Genomic DNA, 24,654 nt, shown 5'->3' on the forward strand with positions numbered 1-24,654 from the left:
CATTATTTTACCTACATGTCATAGACAAGGCAACTGAGTCTCAGAGAAATTAAAATCACCAATTTGACTAGCATGTGTGAAAACTGGAATTCAAACATAGTCTTGGAATTCCAAAGTTCAAGTCATAGAATCCTATGGCTTTTCTTGAAGACATTCATTTCAACTTTGGCCAAGTGGTGGCTTTACTTATGGGCAATGGGATAATGTGATGATTACTGAGCAAAATGTTGAGGCTGAGTTGGGGTTTTGGAGCTCAGCTGCCTGAGTTTAAAACCTGATTCTGCTATGTGGTTGTATAATCCTGGGCAAGTTACTAATTCTCCTTATGGCTCATTCTTATGAAGAAATACCTTATAAGATTTCTGTAAAGATTAAATGAGTTAATACTTAAATCACATATAAGAACAAAGGGTACACTGTAAAAGTTAGCTCTCGTTATTTTACTAAAAAGGTGAGACCAATGTTTTTTTCCTTGCTATACAGGCAGCATCTAGAGAATTGTTTGGCATATAGTAGGTACTCAAGAAATATTTATTTTATAAATAATTAAATTAAGGGATGCATACAGGAATTATAAGAGGTTATATCTTGGGAGCCAGGTAAGATTTAGATTTTGCTAGCTCAGTCCTCTATCCAGCTTCATTTAGCAACAAATATGCAAAGAATAGGAGCATCAGAGTATTTGGGAGGCAGGGGCCTATTATACCACTCCTTATACCTCACTGTGAATGAGGAGAGTGAGATTCCAAGAAGCTAAGTGATATTATGTGAGGTAACTCATGATTTGTCAAAGCTGGTATTAGAATTTATGCCTCTTAGGGACTTCATCAGCTTGGGTGGAGTTATCCCAGAAATGATTTGAACTTGGTCACTTTTAAAAGAAACTATCTTTTTACAGTTTTTTTGGAAGGAGGGAAACATTGTAGAACATGAAGGACCATCTCCTTTATTGATGCTATGATCTAACATGGAATGGTATCTTCATAAGGCTTATAATGTAAATTTGTATTTCAGCCCTTGTTCCTGGCTTTCAATATGGATATGGATTGGAATCCCAACTCTGTAATTTGCAATCTCTGTTACCTTGGGTAAGTTGCTTAACCTCTCTGAGCCTGAGCATATTTTATCCATGAGATTAGTTATTACATAGATTCAAAGGGTCATCATGATGAGTATTAAGGAGCTGATGAGCACTTAACACAGGGCCTGGCATAGGGCAAGTTCTAATTAAGCAGTAGCTGTTATTGTGGAGCACGTTGTGGAATGTCTCACTTAACTCTCTCCTTTCATTTGTGGGATTACTAGTGCAGACCTTGGATCTACCATTGTTTCAATATGACACTTTTTTCCCTCTTTAAGCCTTACTTCCTATGGCTGTCAGCTTTGTTGATTATTCTCATAAACTGACCACTGGTCCTGATTTCCTATTTCTACATCAAATCTAGACCTTCTGATTCTGCTTTTCAAAATCCTCATCATAAAACCTCACTTCACCTCTCACAGCTCTACTCACAACTCCTTAAACTGCACTCTTTTCCTGGTCCATCTCTGCTCTGTCCATGGTACTGACTTCTTAGTTTCACATTCTCTACTGCCCCACTGTCTTGCTGCTGCTGCTGCTGCTAAGTCGCTTCAGTCGTGTCCAACTCTGTGTGACCCCATAGATGGCAGCCCACCAGGCTCCCCTGTCCCTGGGATTCTCCAGGCAAGAACATTGGAGTGGGTTGCCACTTCCTTCTCCAATGCATGAAAGTGAAAAGTGAAAGTGAAGTCGTTCAGTTGTGTCCGACTCTTAGCAACCCCATGGACTGCAGCCTACCAGGCTCCTCTGTCCATGGGATTTTCCAGGCAAGAGTACTGGAGTGGGTTGCCATTGCCCTACTGTCTTAAGCTCTCCAAATCCTCCTTATATTTCAAGGCAGCTGAAGTTCCAGCTCTTTGAAAAAGCCTTCTATGATTATTCCAGTCCTCACTGAGTTACTATTCTGAGTTCTGACAGTGTTTCTGAAACCTGTTAGGATAGTGCTTGGTTTTCACTTCTTTGGTTACCCATCAGCTGTGACTGAAAGAAAATTGCTGTTAATTATAAGTGCAGTGTTATATTTGGTGATTGTATCTGATGAAGAACACATGTCATATATTATCCTAATATGAATTTATCATATTGGCATAATAATATGTCAATAAATTATAAAAATGAAGAGTAAATATATATATTGATTTCTATAAAATAGGCACAGATACATATTTACAGTAATTTGCTAAAAGGATATCAAAGTATTTAAAAGGATGTATTTTTCTTATTAAAATATTCATGAAAGTGGGAAAAGTGCACAAAGATGTTTTTGGTAGGGTTACCTAAGTTATAAAAACATTGAAAATACTATAAATATATGTCAATAAAGCTTGAGAAGTTATGATACATCCATACATAGACCATGTACTTATTGAAAAGAACAAACTGGATTCTATATATTGACAAGGAATGCTGTCCTTGGACACTATGTACAGAAAGAAGCTACAGAGTAGAACATATGACTAAATTTTGTAAAGCAAACGCAGATTTCAAATATATTTTATGTTCCTCTATGGATAGAAAAAATCTAGATGTTAATTAAACCACTGAGAAGTTAGATATTGGTAATGGATTAGGGTAGCTAGAAGAGTTATTATGTTTTCAAAGGATCTATGCAACAAATAAAAATCAAAGTCCTCTATGTTGTAAGTTTAGACCAATTATAATATGTATTTAAATTTTTATTTAAAAAATGTTATGCTTGTTTTCTAATAATCTTAAGGGTTATGTAAAATATGTAAAGTATGTGACTGAAAGAATTGATATTTTTCTCAGTATAAATTTTCTCTCAGCAATAAGTGTTATTTGTATTTCCTTCCTTTAATATTTGACATTATTCCTCTCAAGAACCAATATTCAGTGTCTTCAAATTCATAAACCAATTAAGGAGTTGGGGGATGTTATTTAAAAGTCTGTCATACCCCTACTAACTTTTACACTGACTGGTTAGAATGGGTGCTGGCCAGTGTTTCAGACCAGGCATCCTGGCAGTCCACCAGCCCTGGTCTGAACTGTGTGAATTGGCAGAAGGCAGTCTCTGAAATCTGTTCTTCACCTTTGTTTTCTTGTGCTCAATCCCTCCCTTTTCCCACCCAACCCAGAATCACCAGCCTGGAATTATTTGAAAAAGACTCTTTCACCTAATGGGCTTCCCCGATGGCTCAGCGGTAAAGAATCCGTCTGCCAATACCGGAGATGCAGGTTTGATCCCTGGGTTGGAAAGATCCCCTAGAGTAGGAAATGCCAACCTATTCCAGTATTCTTGCCTGGGAAATCCCATGAACAGAGGAGCCTGGCCACCTAGAGTCCATGGGGTCACAAGTTGGACATGACTTAGCGACTAAACCACCACCACCATTCCCATAACAGGGTGCAAGAGACAGTAGTTAAAAAGAAGATAGAAGATGAGAAAGAGATGTTGAGGAGTGGGAAGAGTGTGGGATTTAGAGCAGACAGATCTGGGTTTGAGTTCTGACTTGTTAATTTTTCTCCTTGTGTGACATGGGGCAAGACAGGTAATCGCTCTGTGCCTCTGTTCCTTCCTGTGTAGAATGATGTCAATCTCTACTTCACGAGGCAGTTGTCAAGGGAAAATGAGGCAGCCTGTAAAGTGTCTGGGACATAACTGGTGTTTGTAAATGTCAGTAATTCCCTCTCTTCCCTTCTCCCCAGTCCTACTTCCCATACGCCCTTGATTTACTCTAAGAATGTACGGTTCAGGTCTTCTTAGCACCCACTGGTGAGTCCAATCTTATTCTTTTTTTTGTATTACCTGAGTTATTGCTCAGTGCCATCATATGCCCATTGTGTCACTATATTAAAGCAATGATGAGTGAAGTACAGGTGTTTATTAAGCAACTTTGAGTGCATAATTGTCAAAAAAGTCCAGATCAAAGAATACACCAACCTAGCAATTCATCCATAATTACACATGGAGTCACATGAGTCAGTTTCACCTCTTATAACTCAATCAGAAGCTCCTTGAGAGCAGAAGCCAATTATTCTCCTACATCTACAACAATATCTTGCACAATTATGGATATGCACATTTACCAAGGGCTTCCCGGGTGGTTCAGTGGTAAAGAACCCGCCTACTAATACAGGAGGTGCAGGAGACGCGGGAGACTCAGCTTTGATCCCCGGGTCAAAAGACCTCTGGAGAAGAAAATGGCAACCCACTTCAGTATTCTTATTTGGAAGATTCAATGGACAGATGAGCCTGGCAGCCTACAGTCTATTGGGTTGCAAAGAGTCAGACACGACTGAGTGACCTAGCACACACAAACATTTAACAAACATTTGTTGATGGATTGACCAATTGACCTATTGGTAACAAGGCCTCTTTCTGTTTGTGTGCTCTTTAGGTGTGGAGAAAGCAGTTTTCAAACTGGTTAACAGGGCTTGAGAAGACATAAAGCCCAAATCTGACTGTTGGAGCTTAATTACACTTGATAAGCAAGCACGTCTACACCTACATCATTGCAAATTGGAGAAAACCTTCCATCTGTAGCTATTCTTCATTTTCTCATTGGCTTTTCAGCGGCTCATTAGTGTAATGGAGATGCCTTGAGGCAAGCTTCAATAGCCTTAGAGCACAGGCAGACATCCCTGAGCTCCGGAAAGAACCTGGACAGGCCCTGAAAGCATGAGGGAAAGCTTTGGAGAAGGCAATTGAGAAACCTCCCGGAGAGACATTGTCTGCGGATCACTGGCCCGATATCACATAAAGGCCCCATCTGAGCCATTACAGCCTATTGTGTCAATGTGTTTTCTGGGAGGCTGTCATCCATAGATCACAGTCAGCAGCGAAGGTAATGCCTCCATGGGAACTGTTACTATTTCCCATCAGTGAATTCTATTAGAGGTCCGTGGGTTACTGCCACTGGAGTTCATATTAACTCGGTCAAAGGGATGGTGATTGATTCTGTGGAGTTTTGTGAATACACACAAAATACATTTCATACTGTCATCTGAGTTTTGTATTGCACTTCCATGATCCTTGCTACATGGCAAATCCAATATCATCTACTTGGATTGCTACAGAGAAAAAAACAAATTTCCCATGCCATTTTAAAGCTGAAATACTTGCCCATTTCCTTTTTTCTCCAGTCACAAAAGATTTAGACCTAACTATAAACCATTGACTTCTCTTCTGACTTAACAACTTGATCTGATGGGAAGGGCATTTATTGAATGCCCATTCTGTTCCAAGAAATAGCAGTGGGAACTACGGATGATACCCAAAATATTAATACAGTAGGTTTGTACCCCCATAGAATTTATAATATAGTCAGACAGAAGCACTCGTAAAGTAATCAAAGAATATAATTACAAAATTAGCAACAGAAAGTGCCTAAATAAGACATTCACAAACAGTGCCATAGGTATTAATATATTCTTGAAAAGATGAATGCTCACTGAATCTTGGGAGGTGCTGAAAAAATTAGCTATTTATAGGGGTCCTTTATGTTAAAGTGGTTTTTTTTCATAGCCTAACTTATTGATATTAAAAATTTTAAAGTGTGTGAATATGTTCTTGATGTGGTTATATACTTGGGGCTCCTGGGGAAGGAAAAATACCAAGTTTAGCAATAACCTTAGAAAGTTTCCTCACTTAATTGAATTTTAGATGAGGTGTTGAAAGTGAAGGACACGGATTTGTGGTGATTTTAGAGCAGGCCAACTCTCTTACATGCTCAAAGCAGAAACATGTAGCATCAAGTCTATTTCCTTCATTGGTGGATGTGGCATGGTATAGGGAGGGTGGTGCTAAGAGGCTCATGTTATTTGCAGTGGAGTTTTGTAACTGGTATGGGAGTCCTTTCTTGAACATCCCTTCCTGAACTGCATTCTAATATATTTGGTATTCAGACCGTCAACAGCTGGAGACCTTGTGTGTACATATAGATACTTGGTGGTCCTCTGACCCCACATCTGGACTCCTAGAGGAGAAGCAGGTACTCTCAGGGCAACCCAGGCTACTGTGGTCAATGGGACACTGAGTGCAAAGACTAGAGTTTCATTCATTATGGAAATTCTTTTGTTCCCATGACTTCTCTCTCTAAATGTCTTAAAAAATGGTGGAAATGCTGGAAGGTTCATTTTATTGAAGTCTCCATTTTGAAGAGTGATGATCTAGATGAACAAAGCTCTTCCTGATGGCTTCCTAAAATCTCTTACAATGTCCCTTGAGTTTGTACCTCTCTTTAATTACTAAACTTTCCTGGCTGTTTGGATTTTCTTTGCCAGTTAAACAGATAGATAGATATTAACAACCTCTTAGATGGTTATTCAAATTCTCACCTCTCTCTTGTCCAACCCATTCTACAACCAACTGGAATGCAACAGCCCTCAAGTTCAGAAACCATCATGTTATTTTTCTGATCAAGATTTTCCTATTGCTTACGATAACAGACCCACATTCTTTACTCTGACATTAAAGTCCTTAACAAATGCCCTCTCACTGCAACTAAACCCCTCCCTCTATCCCTCCCTTTAATCATCAACATTTCTCCTTCCTCTGCACTCTCTGCTATCTCCTAAGTAAAGTTCCTTTCTTCCTCTTCTGTGGTTTTCCATGAGATATCCCACTGCTCAAAAGCCCCAACACATCTCCCTTCCAAGCCACAGCTTTCAAAGCATAGTTCCTTTTAGATTATAAATTGAATGTGGTTGAAAGAACTAGCTATGCATGTGGACACCTTGCTTCCCTGAGACGATGGCCCTAGGCCTAGCAAGGAGGGATGGTAGAGGATGGGAGGAATGCTTGTGTAGGAGCCCCAGACATGGTAATAATATGGCAATAATGCAGCCCAGTGTCCAAACATCCCCTTGGCAGGGAGCTGGTGTTAGTCTTGACATTATTTCCTCAGGGCTGGGATGGAGGAGGATACTTGCCTCCTCCCCAAAGCTGAAAACTGTAGCAGGAAACAATTTAAGCTAAAACAACACGGGGAAATTCTACTTCTGTGGTGACCTGAATGGGAAGGAAGTCCAGAAAGGAGGGGATAGGTGTATATGGATGACTGATTAATTTTGCTGTACAGTAGAAACCCATACAACATTATAAAGCAACTATTTGTTGTTATTTAGTGACTAAGTCATGTCTGATTCTTTAGCGACCCTATGGACAGGCTCCTCTGCACGTGGGATTTACTGGGCAAGAATACTAGAGTGGGTTGCCATTTCCTTTTCCGGGGATCTTCCTGACTCTGGAATTGAACCCTGCATTGACAGGTGGATTCTTTACTACTGAAACACCAGGAAAACCCAAAGCAACTATATTTGAATAAAAATTAATTAAAAAAAAAAGTACAGGAAAAACCTATGTTCAAGTTTCAGAAACACCATATCCCAATAACCAGTTCTGAGGTCAGAGAGCCAGAGTCACACATCTGAGAGCTGTGAGGTGAGAGTCAGTCAGCAGCAAAGAGTCCCTGGGAGCTGCTGGCTCTTTCAGTGGGGGTGATGGGGCGAGGGTGGCAGGTGTGTGTTGTGGGAGAATCCCCTTGCCCTTCCCAAGGGCAGTGAGAGGGAGCACAGTGATGGGAGGTTCTCTTCACTCTCTTGGCCTCTGGGGAGCAGCCTGCTTCCTTGGCAGAGACCACCCTTTAGTTGGCTAGGTCACCACTTATGGCAGAGATTACTACATCTACCTTATAAGGAGCTCAGCTCTATGAGAGTAAGGGCCAGATCGTTCTTGTTCACCACCATGCCCCAAAGTCTCGCAGGCTGCCAGGTACCATTTCTAATCAATTTGTAATTGTTGAGTAGGCAAAATTTATGTCTCTTCAGAATTCATGTGTTGAAACTCTAATTCCCAATGTGATGGCATTTGAAGATGGAGCCTTTGGGAGGTGATTAGGTTTGGTTAAGGTCATGGGAGTGGAGTTCCTATGATGGAACTTGTAAGGGGAAGGAGACCAGATGTTTGTCAATCTGTCTCTCCTTGGTGTGAGAGGGTACAGTAAGAGTGTAGCTGTCTTCAAACCAGGATTCAGGCTCTCACCAGATATCAGATCTACTGGTAGCTTGATCTTGAACTTCTGAGCCTCTAGAACATGAGAAATAAATGTTTGTTCTTTAAGCCACTCAGTATTTTTATTTTTATTACATTATTATTATTATTTAGTATTATTATTTTTATTAATAGTATTTTTATTACAGCAGTGTAAACTGACTAAGAACAAAGGGTTTAGTTGAAAGACAATCACTTATATTGAAAGGTTAGTTTAATGATACTAATTAGTGAACAGATCTAACTTGAAATCTCACATCCATATCTCAACAACGGGTCATATTTTTGCTATAATGTGATGTACATATTTCTTGAGAAGAACTTGTGTTCTACAAAAGCTTGTACCAAAAATAGAACCACTTTTGGGGAAAATAAGATTGAGGCAGACCAACTAACACTGAGGCAAAATTGTAAACAAAGTACCAATATAACAGTAATTTCAATTAGATTCTAGTATTTTATAAATCAAAGTCATACCAGTTTGTTAATAAATATACTAGCTCAGTGATAAAGAACGCACCTGCCACTGCAGGAGACACAGGTTCAATCCCTGGGTTTGGAAGATCTACTGAAGCAGAAAATGGCAACTCACTTCAGTATTCTTGCCTGGGAAATCTCATGGGCAGAGAAGCCCGGTGGGCTACAGCCCATGGGGTTGCAAAGAGTCAGACACAACTTAGCAACTAAACAGCAACAACAGCATATAAGAGACTTTAAAAATGAAGGTGGCTTGATAAAAGGGATGTTCAAGGAAGTGTTGAGTCTGCAGAGAATGGTACAAGGCCAAAATACAAAAAAGATTGGGGGAAATTGTAAATAATCACTTCTATGACAAAACAGGGTGAATGAAGCAATACCCTATTCCTCTGTCACTTACTGCATTGAGCTGGGCTAATATACTTTGCAGCTAGCTGCCTTTACTGTGTGACACAAAACATTAATGTGCTGGCAGAAAACACTGAAAAGGCAGTGTGTCGGTTATGTTCTATTACCATCATCCCCTATTTACCACTCACAGAGCAGCTCTTTTACATTCTGAAAGCATGTTTAGAAGCACAGACTAGATTTACACATTTTCAATAACAGTGGACTGGAGAACTATTTCTCTTGAACATCGTGAGTTGTACATTGAAGAAGGTTCATAATGGCTTATAGAAATCTTTTGTGTGACCTACAAAGTATTTTTTAAAGTTTTGAGTTGGTGTGTCCAATATTCAAACATTCAGGGGTTTTATATATGGATGTGGATTTGCTGCCCCTTATTCCTATATGGCAATAATTTGGTGGCCTGGATGGAGGCTGCTTCCACTTAAAGAGTGGCTCTAGGATTTCCTTGGTGGCTTAGTGGTAAAGAATTTGGCTGCTAGTGGACAAGGGTTTGATCCCTGGTCTGGAAAGATTCCATATACTGTGGAGCAACTGAGGCTATTGCCACAACTTCTGAGCCTGTGCCCAGGAGCTACACTGACTGAGCCTGTGTACTGTAACTACTGAGCCCATGTGCCCAGAGCCTGTGCTCCACAAGAGAAGTCACTGCAATGAGGAGCCTGTCTACCACAACGAAGAGTAGCTCTCACTTGCCACAACCAGAGAAAGCCCACATGCAGCAACAAAGACCTAGCACAGCCAAAAACAAAGAAAGAGTGGCTCTATTCACATATATTTTACCTACCTGATGTTGTAGGCATTGTGTGTGTGTGTGTGTGTGTGTTTGTGTGAGTTGCTCAGTTGTGTCCAAATCTACGACCCCATGGATTGTAGCCCGTTAGGCTCCTCTGTCCTTGGAATTCTCCAGGAAAGAATACTGAAGTGGGTTGCCATTTCCTACTCCAGGGATCTTCCCAACCCAGGGATCGAACACAGGGCTCCCTCATTGCAGGCCTATTCTTTACTATCTAAGCCACCAGGGACATTGTAAGCATTAGGGTTGGCAAAACTGGTTATACTTTTTATTCTCCAGGCCTCTGTTCACATGCATGTGTGTTCATAGCTAGATATTTGTAATTTAGGAAATGCCTGCATTTTATTTATATCCACAGTCCTTTTGTGGAGTTTTCATTACCCTAGGATGTATACTCTTTAATTTAAAAGTGACCCAGATCCATACTAAACAGGTCACAGGTAAGTGAGATAAATGAATCCCAGAAATAGAAAAAGAAATAATGAGTTTTATGGGCAAATCAAGCATTATCTTCCTAATTATCACAGTTAGATGCTTAAGAAAGAACTGTTGATCACCTTTGAGCAGTGAGTATTTTAGTGTATTCTTTTAAATTTAATTTGACTTGATTGCTGTGATTCTTGTGGAAAGACAAGTATATATAATGTCAATGTAATTTTATTAGTTGCCTCCCACACAATTGCTCTAAAATAAGCTAATTCTTCATTGCTACACCTTGAAGTTCTATTATTATTATAATAAACACAAACAGAGTATAAAACCTTTAATTTTGTGTGATGATTGTCTAATTATTATTTTTACTGTTGATCTTGTTATTGAGATGAAATCAATATATATTTACATAGTAAGTTTTTATTTTTCAAACGAGATGATGAACACTACTTTATGTGAATCTAGAAAATAAAAACTGGTACTAGGATACTTCTTAATACAATTCTTAGGTTTAAAAGTTTTGCTTTGGAATTTGACATTTCTTTATATCTGATTCCTATGGTATGTAAACTATCCCCCTCCCCAAACAGAGTGAATAATCAAGAACCCTGTTTCTGTGTTTGACCATAGAAGGGTTTGTATTATGTTTAAGCCTTATTTAAAATAGTTCATACTCTTTGACTTGAATTTAATGGCTATATGTTCACTGCATTAATTTCACCCTGTTCTATTCCAATAATGATTGACAGCTCTGATTCAAGATCAGTTAAGTTAAAGACAGGTTGTTCAAGGATGGCCACTATGTCCTGTCAGGATGTCAATGGTCTATAGAAGATACACAATCCATAACTTTGGTTATAGCTTTTCACACAAAGAGTGGAAATAGAGCACAAAAACATAAATGTATTAAAATGTTAATATAATAGGTTCTTCTTTCCTTCTTATTTTCTTTGGTTAAAAGATTATTGACAATAATCTGAGGAACCGTCTAGCATGAGATAAGTGGATTATAATTGAATTTTTGCAAGTCATTATTAATACCCTACCAGACCTGGAAACTCAACTTACTGTTCCTTTCAGTGTCATTACTAATCAGTTGTGTTTTCAGGGTCAGATATAGTCAATGCATTTTTTTCCACCACCTAAGTGTTATATAGATAAATATTTTTATATAGTTTAGTTGTTGATTTCATTCATAATCAAAGACCTTATGTTTTTCCACCTTCTTGTCCTTCTGATATCATCATGTATTTACATGAAAAGTAAAGTGATGTCAGAAAAAAAGATCAAGTCTATTTCCCAGAAGAGAATAGCTCTCATCTTCTAAGCAACGTCTACTATCTCTACTCTCGTTGTTTTACCAAACCATCTTTACAAATGTTTCCTTTTTAGCTTCTATATCTGAGTTCTTAAGTCAATACAAAATTATGTCATACGAATTTCCCTTCTCCCAAATAGATGCTTATTTATTATTTGTCAAATCTCCTAATTGTCATGGTTTCTAACAAGGACTTCTTCATTAAAAGATTTTATTTTATTGAAGTACAGTTGATTTACAATTTTGTGTTAATTTCTACTGTACAGCAAAGTGATTCAGTTATTTATATATTCTTTTCATATTCTTTTTCCACTGTGGCTTATCACAGGATATTGAATATAGTTCTCTGTGATACACAGTAGGACCTTTTTGTTTATCCATTCTATACATGCTAGTCTGCATCTACTAATCCTAAATTCCCAATCCATCTTTCCGCCAACCTCTCTACCCTCCTTGGCAACCACAAATCTGTTCTGTATGTCTGTGAGTCTGTTCTAATAAGGACTTCTGCTCTCACCTTTGGTAATTTTATTTGTGATTATTAAATAAGTTTTTGGATACAAAAACATTAAAAAAATCACTTTTAAGGAATTTCCAACTATGAAGGAAGCCTGTGTATGTACAGTATGCTGCTCACTGCTGCAAGTCTTCATGGCCTCAGGGATACAGCAGATATTATCAGTGACCGTGCAGTAACAGTGAACTCCAGGCTTCTGACACCCCAGCCTCTTTGGAGAAAGCACTTGCATTGCGGGTTAGGAGAGCTGCCCTGGTATAGTCAGTGGTGTAAATATTTAGTCCCCCATCACTGACAGATGGTTTGGGACTATTTACAACAATATTGCAGCAATAATAAAGCCATAAATGGGAGTAATAAGTCAGAACAAATGAAAGGAAAAGAGAACCAGAAATGTGCCAGCCTAGAGTTAGCAGAATGGCTCTTGTTGAACTTGAAGTCAGAGTGCAGGGTTACCATCCAGGGTCTGTCTGCATCATGGTGACCGTGAGCAAGATGCTGCACCTCTCTGGTCTGTGACCTTCTCAACTGGAACGTATAGGGATTACATTCTTAGATGATTTCTGAAAAATCAGCCAGCTTTAAACTTCAAGGTTTCTAGAATTTAGGGCTTTCATGAATCATTCTGCTGAATATAAAGGAAAAAAAAGTGTTTTTAGGGCTGAGGGTGTATCTTCTAAGTCTAGACTATTATCTTGCAGATGAGGGTACTGGTGATCACGGTGTAGACAGTTCAGGAGAATGCTGAAATGTGGAACGTCTCTCTCATGGTAGAGGGCTCAAAGCTGACCACAACTTCATTTCCATGGGATAGCACGTGCAAAAAGAAAAAACAAAACAAAACGATGTCTTCCTTTGCTCTGATCTACCAAGTCTCCTTTCAATTTTAGGCATAACTGATTTTCCAGATTTTTTATTCATTCACTTAGATATGAATATCTGACTTTTTTAAAAGGAAAATTACTTTATAGTTTTTATACAAAATATATTTTTATATTATAAAAGATATTGTAAGCAGTACAGAAGAGTAAAGGCAGAAAGAATCATTGATTTCTCAGGTAAAGCTGCTCTCAGAATAGATAGAGATGTTTTTATAACATTGGGTCATATTATATTTACTGTCTTATAAAGGAAGAATCCATTTTAATTTAATTCAAATTTAATACAAATAAAAACAAACTGAAGTGAAACAAAAAGAATTATTGAACTTAAAAATGAATGCTTGCTCCCAAATATCTGTTGTGGGGAGACCTCTGCCCTAGTTTATCCCACACATTTATGATCACTTACAAGGAGCTACTCTGGGAAACAGAAAAGGAGAGGGAAGCCTGGCATGCTGCAGGCTGTGGGATCTCAAAGAGTCAGAAACGACTTAGAGACTGAACAACAAGGAGCTACAGAGACCAAAATGTTTCATGCTGAACTCATCCCCATCACTTGATTATTTTCTTCTGTGATATTTAACTGCAACATGCAACGATACTGGAGAGTGTAATTCCAGTTCAACCAGAGTGTTTGACCACTGGTACCCTTGGGAAAGCTACTGCCAAGCCAAAAGGAAAGAAAGTCCATATGTTTGTGTTTAATGTCTTGTCCTGAGGGAGATACTAGCGAGATGATACAGTGACCCTGAGTATAAGCAGTGCCTGGCATGTGCTCCTTTGCACAAACAAAGTTATTTACTTTTGAAAACTGGTGAGAGGCAGAGTGATCAAATAAATATGCTGAAGGGAACCTAAGGATCTGCCCCCTTACTCCCACACCCCACTCAATAATTCAGTGGTTTCCAAAGCAGAGAGAACACATGCTAATCTGTGAGAAGAAAATGAATGTTAAACTCATCCTTACAAAATCTCTATTTTTAGTGTATGCTCTATAATGTACATAATGTATTACAGTGAAACAAGTATATATCACTTAGAAAGAAATGAATAAAAAGATACACTTCAAGCTTAAAATTTTCTTCAATACAGGAATGCCCAGACAAGACTGCTGCATTAAACGGTGAGAGCAAGGCCAGTCTTTCTTTGAACCTCTGTCTTCCTGTTTGTAAAGTGAAGCTTGTCTCATTTTGTTCTGCCTCCTCCCTTTCAGAGAAGCTGGGAGATCCAAAGAGAACATCATTGCCCTACAGAACAAAAATTCCATAAACATTCTGCAATAAGTGGGATGATTTAATTCAGGTTAAAAGATTGTTTTATAGCACTTATTTTAGTTCATATGTTAATAGTCTCCATTTCCTATGTTTAATTCATGTTTGTGGGCATTATCCCAAATATATATTCTGAGTTAAATTAAGGGGCCAAAAAAAATGTCTAGGAGATGCTTTTCACTACACCCAACAGATTCATATTAAATCCTGTGTCTTAATATATGACTGAAGGGGAATAACATAAATGGGCTCTGAATTTCTCCCATGTAGCTCATTTACAAGAGTACCTTGGCTTGCTAAGAATTTGCCTCTTGTTGGCCATTAGAACACTTACTAGAATATTTATTAGTTATTAGCACAAGAAAATGTTCGTGTGTGTGTGCACGTGTGTGCACATGCTGAGCGAGACATAGCTCTCTAGCTACTTATTGTTGGGGCTAGCTTAGACTGTAACATGTAATGGATGAATTTAAAAAATAGATATTTAAGAGTGAATTGATGTGAGAGTCAGGAATAGAGCTGATTGGTTGACCGATGGGGACAAAGTGGAGAGAACCAGTGTGCCTAATGTACCTTGTGTTTCTGGAATTCAGAGATGCAATCCCCCAGAACTCTTTATTTATTTATTTAAAATTATTTATTCATTTATTTTTGGCTCTGGTGGGTCTTTGTAGCTGTGTGCAGGCTTTCGCTAGTTGCAGCAAGTAGGGGCTACTGTCCAGTTGCGGTGCACAAGTTTCGCATTGTGGTGGCTTGTTTCGGAGCACAGCTTCTAGGGAGCAGGGCCTTCAGTAGGTGCAGCACACAGGCTTATTTGTTGTGGGCCCATGGGGTCTAGAGTGCAGGGTCCACAGTTGTGGCACATGGAAACTTCCCAGATCACAGATTGAACCTGTGTCCCCTGCAGGTGGATTCTTAATTCACTGGACCATGAGGGAAGTCCTGCAGAACTCTTTACGTCTGACACTGTGGCTGCATCAGTCTGCTAGGGCCCCATATAAGGTACCACACACTGTGGTTCAAACAACAGAAATCATTTTTTTTCAGTTCTAGAGGCTGGAGGTCTGTGATCAAGTCGTCGATAAGCTACTTTCTTCTGACGTCTCTCTTGTGGCTTGTAGAGGATTACTTGCTTTCTGTGTCTTCACGTGGTCTTCCCTCTGAGTGTGTCTATGCCCTAGTCTCCTCTTCTTTTAAGGACATACTATATTATAAAGACATATACCATATAAGAACATACAAGTCATATGGGAGTAGGATCTATCTTAGTGACTTCATTTCAACTCTCATTTTACCTCTTTAAAGACCCTATTTCAAAACATAGTAATTCTGAGACACTGGAAGCTAGGTATCAATATACAAATTTTGGGGGGAACACAATTCAACTCATAAATAGTGACCAAGGTCAACCCAACAGCATTCTAGTTATAGCTAAGTTATTCCAGCTATAACTAAGTTATAGCTAAATTCACCCTGGACAGTAGCATTTTTGGCCTGGACTATCTTTGTACATTATTGTGAAACGCCTTATTGTGCAGCCGTTAAAGTTTGTTGCTTTCCATGCCAGAAGAGGCCATACTCCAGAAATGAATGAAAAGATATGGAGAGAAAAAAAATTAGGAGCAGTTCTGTCAGTTACTGTTATAAGGTACTTAGGAGTAGAAGTTTTAATGTATTTGTAGGTTTCATTTTCATGGAAAGAATTTTGATTTCTACATTAACATAAATTTTATTTTCCTCTTGAAGTCAAAACTCTTTAGAGCATAGAGAAGAGGGTCAAAATGCAATTTGGTTTGCTAAGCTATCACACAAGATTCTCTTGCTAACATTGGCAGTATTTTCCTTGGCTGACCAAGCACTTTTCTCTCTGGAAAGTAAATAGCAAACAACTATCTATGAAATGGGTCAGAGCAAATATATTTGGTCAAGTGCAGGATAAATAGATCATAGATTGACTAAAACAGTCTTAAATAAAACACAACAAATCTCTAAACCACACACATCCAATCTAAAGACTTTCAAAGGCAAAAAAAAAAACCCAAATATCTAGTATATTCATGACTAGTTCATATTTCTATTAAAGATATGTTTCTTAAAGTTTTTTTTTTTTTCAGCAACAGTCAGAACTGGACATGAAACAATGAACTGGTTTAAAATTGGGAAAGGAGTTCATCAAGGCTATATACCGTCACCCTGCTTATTTAACTTATATGCAGAGTACATCATGCAAAATGCCAGGCTGGATGAAGCTCAAGCTGGAATTGAGGTTTCTGGGAGAAATATCAGTAACCTCAGGTATGCAGATGACACCACCCTTATGGCAGAAAGTGAAGAAGAACTAAAGAGCCTCTAGATGAAAATGAAAGAGGAGAGTGAAAAAGTTGGCTTAAAACTCAACATTCAAAAAACTAAGACCATAGCATCTGGTCCCATCACTTCATGGAAGATAGATGGGGAAACAATGGAAACAGTGAAAGACTTTATTTTGGGGAACTCCAAAATCACTGCAGATGTTGACTGAAGCCATGAAATTAAAAGACACTTGCTCCTTGGAAGAAAAGCTATGACAAACCTAGACAGCATATTCAAAAGCAGAGACATCACTTTGCTGACAAAGGTCCATATAGTCAAATGTATGATTTTTTCAGTAGTCAGGTACAGGTGTGAGAGTTGGACCATAAAGAAAGCTGAGTGCTGAAGGACTGATGCTTTTAAACTTTGTTGCTGGAGAAGACTCTTGAGAGTCCCTTGGGCAGCAAGGAGATCTACCCAGTCAATCCTAAAGGAAATCAACCCTGAATATTCTTTGGAAGGACTGATGCTGAAGCTGCAAAGAGCTGACTCATTGGAAAAGCCCCTGATGCTGGGGAAGACTGAAGTCAGGAGGAGAAGGGGGCAACAGAGGATGAGACAGTTGGATGCCATCATCGACTCAATGAACATGAGTTTGAGCAAACTCTGGGATATAGTGAAGGACAGGGAAGGCTGGCATGCTGCAGTCCATGGGGTTGCAAAGAGTTGGACATGACTGAGCAACTGAACAAACTGATAATCAGAGAACCAACCAACCAACCCCAAACTGTGATCCTGACAGAATTCTTACAAACTTTGATATCCCATGATGTCACAGACCAGAGACGTGGTCTGGAGATTTTAGAAACCTCAAAAATCACAGAGAACATAACTAAATTATTGCTGCCTCAAGAGACAGGAGAATAGGAGCAGTTGATAACCAAGTCTGGCGTTTCAGATAATGATGAGTATTATTTTAATAACCAGGAAAGAATCTGAGAAAATATATGGACAGAATATGTAGAGAAATAAAATATTCAACCAACTCCACCAAAGATGAAACAAAATTATTCTTTGTTTTGTGCTGGCAAAGACAATTAGACATTAAATGAAACTGTAAGGCATCGACTTCCAAAAACCTTTGAACTTTTCCCTTCCTTACCAGTCTCTTAGCAAAGCCTGATATCATTACAACTGTCAACTGGGATCATAGAATTCTAGAATTCAGTGGGAAGTTAGAAATTATACTTTCTTGAAAGTTCCTTGGCTGTGATGGAATTGGTCTGTCTTGGCTTTTCTTCCACCTTTCTAGTTGATTTTTTCTCAGTCTTCTGTGCAGCCTCTTCCTTCTCTGTCCATCTGCAGGTATCAGTGTTTCTGTCCTTCATGTTCTTCTCACTGTCTCTGGGTGATCTTATTCACTCCCACTTCTTCTGCTGTCATCATCTTGCTGATGACTCACTGTGCACACCTCTCTCCTGATTCACAATCCAGAAGTCCAGCTCTCTGCTGCTCATTCTCACCTCAATACTGCTTGATAAGTACTTCCTGTTCAAAACTGAACATTCCAGACTGAAGTTCTCAGTAGTAGCCTAGCCACAGGATGACACCCGCCATGACCCCACCTGTTTTTATATGCCCTCATACCCCTTCCCACACTGGATAGGGTTGACCAATGTAACCAAAAGAACATGCAGAGATAATGAAGAGTGCCTTCTGAGGCTTAGACATAAAAGACATTATGGCTTCTTTCTTGCTCACTCTTGATCATGTGCTCTAGAGGGAGCTTGCTGCTATGTCAATGAGGACACTCAACGTCCCTATGGAGAGGACTGTGCAGCATGGAAGATGCTCCCTACCCACAATGAGCACTAACTTGCCAGACATGTGAGGGAGCCAACCTGGAAGCAGAGCCCGAGCCCTAGTCAAGCCCTCAGATGACTGTAGCTCCAACCAACATTAGGACTGTAATCTCTTTCCCTGAATCAGAACCATCTAGCTAAGCCACTCTCAAACCTTATGTCACAGAAACTGTGTGAAATAATACATGTTTATTGTTGTTTGGAGACACTTAGTTGGGGCCATGAAGCAAATATATAATCAATATTTCAACAAAATTTTGAAATATTTTCCTGTGTCCCCTTCTTCAGACATGTACACCACAATGTACATGCCTAATTTCAACAATTCATGTAAGAAATAATGAAGACTCTGTTTAAAATAGTGACAACAAATTGGCAGAGATGAATGGACTAAATAGACATTAAGGAAGTATTTGATAGAACTGGTGATGGGAGGAAGGAAGAGTTAAAGAGTGACAGGATTCAGAGTTAGAGACTTGTTGATCAGTTTGTGTTGTACTGCACTCAGTTCCAAAAGGAGTAAAAGAAAAATCCAGCCAAATAACTTTTAATGAGCTAGATATGCATATATCAGTTTGCACAATTTCTTCACAGGAATCATGCTTTAAATATCATGATTGAAGAGGGAAAATAGGAAGTGGGGGTTACTTTTTAGGGTAGATCAAGAATAATGTTTCACGCTTTCATAATTCTGCTTATACTCTTGAAATACCCCTTCTATGCATTACCTAAGTTTTTACATTTTACAGTGTTTACAACAGTATTGTGTATTAGTTCAATCAGTTTTTCAGCAAAATGATACTGTGACAGAAGACCCAATTCAAACTGTCTAAAGCTAAAAAGGAATTTTATTACTAAGAGTGTAGGAATACGTAGAGCTTTGGGTCCGTATGATTCAGTCCTCAACAAACCTGCCATGAGGACCCATTTCTTGGCTCTGTGTCATAGATTCCTCTGGGCTAGCTCATTGTTAGCCTCTATGTGATGTGGCTCAACGATTTTAGGTTCCTAGCATGACAACCAGAGAAGGCAACGGCAACCCACTCCAGTACTCTTGCCTGGAAAATCCCATGGACGGAGGAGCCTGGTAGGCTGCAGTCCATGGGGTCACTGAGGGTCGGACATGACTGAGCGACTTCACTTTCACTTTTCACTTTCATGCATTGGAGAAGGAAATGGCAACCCACTCCAGTGTTCTTTCCTGGAGAATCCCAGGGACGGGGGAGCCTGGTGGGCTGCCATCAGTGGGGTCACACAGAGTCGGACATGACTGAAGTGACTTAGCAGCAGCAGCAGCAGCATGACAACACCCAGCACTCAGACTGATCAAGCTAGAGCAATCCTCTACAGGCAGCTTCTAGAGAATGCATGAGACTCATTCCACATAATCCAGGGAAATATGAAATTCTGATGGGCCAGGATTGATTTGCAAGCTATAGCCCTGGATGTACAGCCCTTTGGCTACAGCTAAAGATGGAGAAGCTCTATACGGTCAGCAAAAACAAGACCAGGAGCTGACTGTGGCTCAGATCATGAACTCCTTATTGACAAATTCAGACTTAAATTGAAGAAAGTAGGGAAAACCACTAGACCATTCAGGTATGACCTAAATCAAATCCCTTACAATTATACAGTGGAAGTAACAAATAGATTCAAGGGTTAGATCTGACAGACAGAGTGCCTTAAGAACTATGGATGGAGGTTCGTGACATTGTACAAGAGGCAGTGATCAAAACCATCCCCAAGAAAAAGAAATGCAAAAAGGCAAAATGGTTGCCTGAGGAGGCCTTACAAACAGCTATGAAAAGAAGAGAAGTGAAAGGCAAAGAAGAAAAGGAAAAATATACCCATTTAAATGCAGAGTTCCAAATAATAGCAAGGAGAGATAAGAAAGCCTTCCTCAGTGATCAGTGCAAAGAAATAGAGGAAAACTATAGAATGGGGAAGACTAGAGATCTCTTCAAAAAAATTAGAGAAACCAAGGGAACATTTCATGCAAAGCTGAGCTCAATAAAGGACAGAGATGGTATGGACCTAACAGAAGCAGAAGATATTAAGAAGAGGTGGCAAGAATACACAGAACTGTACAAACAAGATCTTCACAACCCAGATAATCATGATGGTGTGATCACTCACCTAGAGCCAGACATCCTGGAATGTGAAGTCGAGTGGGCCTTAGGAAGCATCACTATGAACAAAGCTAGTGGAGGTGATGGAATTCCAGTTGAGCTATTTCAAATCCTAAAGGATGAAGCTTGAAAGTGCTGCACTCAAAATGCCAGCAAATTTGGAAAACTCAGCAATGGCCACAGGTCTGGAAAAGGTCAGTTTTCATTCCAGTCCCAAAGAAAGTCAATGCCAAAGAATGCTCAAACTACCCCGCAATTGCACTCATCTCACATGCTAGCAAAATGATGCTCAAAATTCTATAAGCCAAAAAAAAAAAAATTATATAAGCCAGGCTTCAGTAGTATGTGAACTGTGGACTTCCAGATGTCCAACTTGGACATCTGGATTTAGAAAAGGCAGAGGAACCAGAGATCAAATTGCCAATATCCGTTGTATCACTGAAAAAGCAAGAGAGTTCCAGAAAAACATCTGCTTTATTGACTATGCCAAAGCCTTTGACTGTGTGGATCATAACAAACTGGAAAATTCTGAAAGAGGTGGGAATACCAGACCACCTGACCTGCCTCTTGAGAAACCTGTATGCAAGTCAGGAAGCAACAGTTAGAACTGGACATGGAACAACAGACTGGTTCCAAATAGTGAAAGGAGTATGTCAAGGCTATATATTATTACCCTGCTTATTTAACTTATATGCAGAGTACATCATGAGAAATGCTGGGCTGGATGAAGCACAAGCTGGAATCAAGATTGCTGGGAGAAATATCAATAACCTCAGATATGCAGATGACACCACCCTCATGGCAGAAAGCAAAGAAAAACTAAAGAGCCTCTTGATGAAAGTGAAAGAGGAGAGTGAAAAAGTTGGCTTAAAGCTCAACATTCAGAAGACGAAGATCATGGCATCTGGTCCCATCACTTCATGGCAAATAGATGGAGAAACAGTGGAAACAGTGAGAGATTTTATTTTTGGGGGCTCCAAAATCACTGCACATGGTGACTGCAGCCATGAAATTAAAAGACACTTGCTCCTTGGAAGAAAAATTATGAACCTAGATAGCATATTAAAAAGGAGAGACAATACTTTGCCAACAAAGGTCTATCTAGTCAGAGCTAGGGTTTTTCCAGTAGTCGTGTATGGATGTGAGAGTTGGACTATAAAGAAAGCTGAGCACCGAAGAATTGATGCTTTTGAACTGTGGTGTTGGAGAAGACTCTTGAGAATCCCTTGTACAGCAAGGAGATCCAATCAGTCCATCCTAAAGGAAATCAGTCCTGAATATTCATTGACAGGACTGATGCTGAAGCTGAAACTCCAATACTTTGGCCACCACGTGAAGAACTGACTCATTTGAAAAGACCCTGATGCTGGGAAAGACTGAAGGTGGGAGGAGAAGGGGATGACAGAAGATGAGATGGTTGGATGGCATCACTGACTCAATGGACATGAGTCTGAGTAAACTCTGGGAGTTGATGATGGACGGGGAGGTCTGGCATACTGCAGTCCATGGGGTCACAAAGAGTTAGACACAACCAAGTGACTGAATTGAACTGACTGACAGCCCTGGAGCTGAGAGTGAGAAATTTATCCTGAAGTTCATGGGCTGATAGGGGAAAAGAGGTCATTCTCAGAGGAAAATCAGAGTAGGGTTATCAATGGGGATAATTCAGGATACTAGAGGACCAAAAATCAATAGCTATCCACTAGTGATAGAAGCAAGGTGCAATGAAGACTCCTGAGAGTCCCTTGGCCTGCAAAGAGATCCAACCAGTCCATTCTAAAGGAGATCAGTCCTGGGTGTTTGGAAGGAATGATGCTAAAGCTGAAACTCCAGTACTTTGGCCACCTCATGTGAAGAGTTGACTCACTGGAAAAGACTCTGATGCTGGGAGGGATTGGGGGCAGGAGGAGAAGGGGATGACAGAGGATGAGATGGATGGATGGCATCACCGACTCAATGGATGTTGAGTCTGGGTGAACTCCGGGAGTTGGTGATGGACAGGGAGGCCTGGCGTGCTGCAATTCATGGGATCACAAAGAGTCGGACATGACTGAGCGACTGAACTGAACTGAACTGAGAACTAGTATATGTAAAAGCATTGAACATATGCTCAAAGCACAGTCGTTTTCAAGAAAAGATGTTGTTAGGTCTAAATGTGAAAATGGCAGCAAAGAAAGCACCTAAGCTAGAGTTAAAACGCACAGAGCCTGCATGTTAGATTGATTCGTGCAGTTTCTACTCTGCCCTTGCTAAGGTGGGAGGTTAACAATCTTACCGGTTGCAGAGTGTGGATGGTTGCCCCCCCATCTCCACTCTCATCCACTTCTTGTTTCATGGCTGGGCTGAATCATCCTGCATGTTAAACGCTGACAGTGGAGGTCATGGCCATGCCCATATACTGTTGTCTCTCTGAGCCTCCTGTGACTGCAAAGATCCATGAGACTTGCAGAATAGAAATGAAGTTGAAGGTGGGGAGTTGGCTCCAATGAATCAGGGAGCAACCTGGAGAGAAGAGATACCCCTACCCAAATGAATGGCTAATCAATGGACATGTCGTGTATCCCTCATTAGTGCTGAGACCACTTCTAGCTTTGAATCTCATGGACAGGAAACTTCCCTCTAACCCCAGTGTCAAATGGGGAGACTGCCCTGGAGTAAGGCAAAAACTCTAAAGTAGTGTGGGAGAGTATGTTTCCAAGGAGAGGCCAAAGTGATTCTTCATAAGCAGAGTTCTGGGAAAATATGAGTAAGAGGTGGATGAAGCAGGCAAGGCACGATCACTTAGTCATAGCATCACAAGAATTCTTACTCAGAGTTCTTTCAAGCTTGTCCAGGAAATGCCCTGGCTCAGGTGGGTCAGCTTTGGAACCATCCAAAATCCCTAGTCTTCTGTGCTATGTTTAAAGGAATTTGGAAAGGAGGATCCTGACTTGAAAATGTGTTCTAAGGCTGAAGCACTCTTTCAATGGAAAATTCTTCCTTACATTTTACTCTACTCCATTTTCTGTCTTTAAAAAGAGCTAAATAATTCGAATATAGGAAGTGTATTGAAGGATCAACTTTTCATGACAGTTTGACCTCACATTTCATCACCTAGATTTTCAGTACCTGACTTTTACATCTATAAATCAGAAATGATGTCACCTCCTTTATGGGGAGATAATAATGAGAAGACAATACTATAAAAATACGTTAAGCCAGACAGAAAGGCAAAAAGTACTATTTAAACAAATGTACTATTATAATCTGCCTTGTTACCAATAGTCGCAGTGGTAGTAATATGCCTATATGCCAGATGAAGAGAATCATTTCCAGTTTGGGTAAAAATGTACGTACGCACTAATTAAAAATAGATGAGCAATAACTTAGCTGTCCCTTGATTTTGCATTTGTTATAAGGAAACAATTGAAATTTTCTATCTTTTGGAATGTGTATTTGTATGTGTGTGTGTAAAACTGTACGAAGAATTTGAAAAAGAAAAGATACATGTATATGTATAACTGAATCACTTTGCTGTACACCTAAACTATCACAACCTTGTTAACCAACTATTTGTTGTTGTTGTTATTTAGTCGCTAAGCCGTACCTGGCTCTTTGTGACCCCATGGACCATAGTCCATCAGGCTCCTCTGTCCATGGGATTTCTCAGGCAAGAATACTTGAGTGGGTTGCCATTTCTTACTCCAGGGGATCTTCCTGACCCACGGATTGAACCCGGGTCTCCTGAACTGGAAGGCAGATACTTTACTGCTGGGCCACCAGGGAAGACCTAACCAACTATACTTCAACATAATATTAAAAAAAATTTTTTTTAAGTGAAAGTGAAATTCCCTCAGTCGTGTCCAACTTTTGGGACCCCATTCCAGGCCAGAATACTGGAGTGGGTAGCCATTCCCTTCTCTAGGGGATCTTCCCAACCTAGGGATCAAACCCAAGTCTCCCACATTGCAGGTAGATTCTTTATTCTCCTTAAAAGAGAATAAGCAATATATTGTATTCAAGTCAAAGCTGGAAATTGGGGTGACTTCAAGTTTTTTTTCATTAATTTTTATACCTTTCTAACAATAGCCCCTGGAGAAGGAAATGGCAACCCACTCCAGTGTTCTTGCCTGGAGAATCCCATGGACAGAGAAGCCTGGTAGGCTGCAGTCCATGGGGTCGCACAGAGTCGGACACGA

At 39.8% G+C, this 24,654-nt stretch overlaps 2 long non-coding RNA genes across 2 annotated transcripts; one reads left to right on the forward strand and one right to left on the reverse strand.

Annotated features, from left to right (window-relative positions):
* Window positions 1-1,009: 1,009 nt before the first annotated feature.
* On the forward strand, window positions 1,010-17,540 carry LOC147377958 (uncharacterized). The gene is made up of 2 exons (XR_015143207.1): window positions 1,010-1,088; window positions 16,308-17,540. It is a non-coding gene; the product is annotated as an uncharacterized LOC147377958 (long non-coding RNA).
* LOC147377959 (uncharacterized) lies at window positions 14,808-24,654 on the reverse strand. The gene is made up of 2 exons (XR_015143206.1): window positions 22,752-24,654; window positions 14,808-15,397 (listed from the first exon to the last, which is right to left on the reverse strand). It is a non-coding gene; the product is annotated as an uncharacterized LOC147377959 (long non-coding RNA).

This window comes from Bos grunniens, chromosome 2 (genome assembly GCF_055505025.1).
Source record: "Bos grunniens cultivar Pamir isolate PY7600 chromosome 2, Bosgru_T2T1.0, whole genome shotgun sequence".
NCBI lineage: Eukaryota > Metazoa > Chordata > Mammalia > Artiodactyla > Bovidae > Bos > Bos grunniens.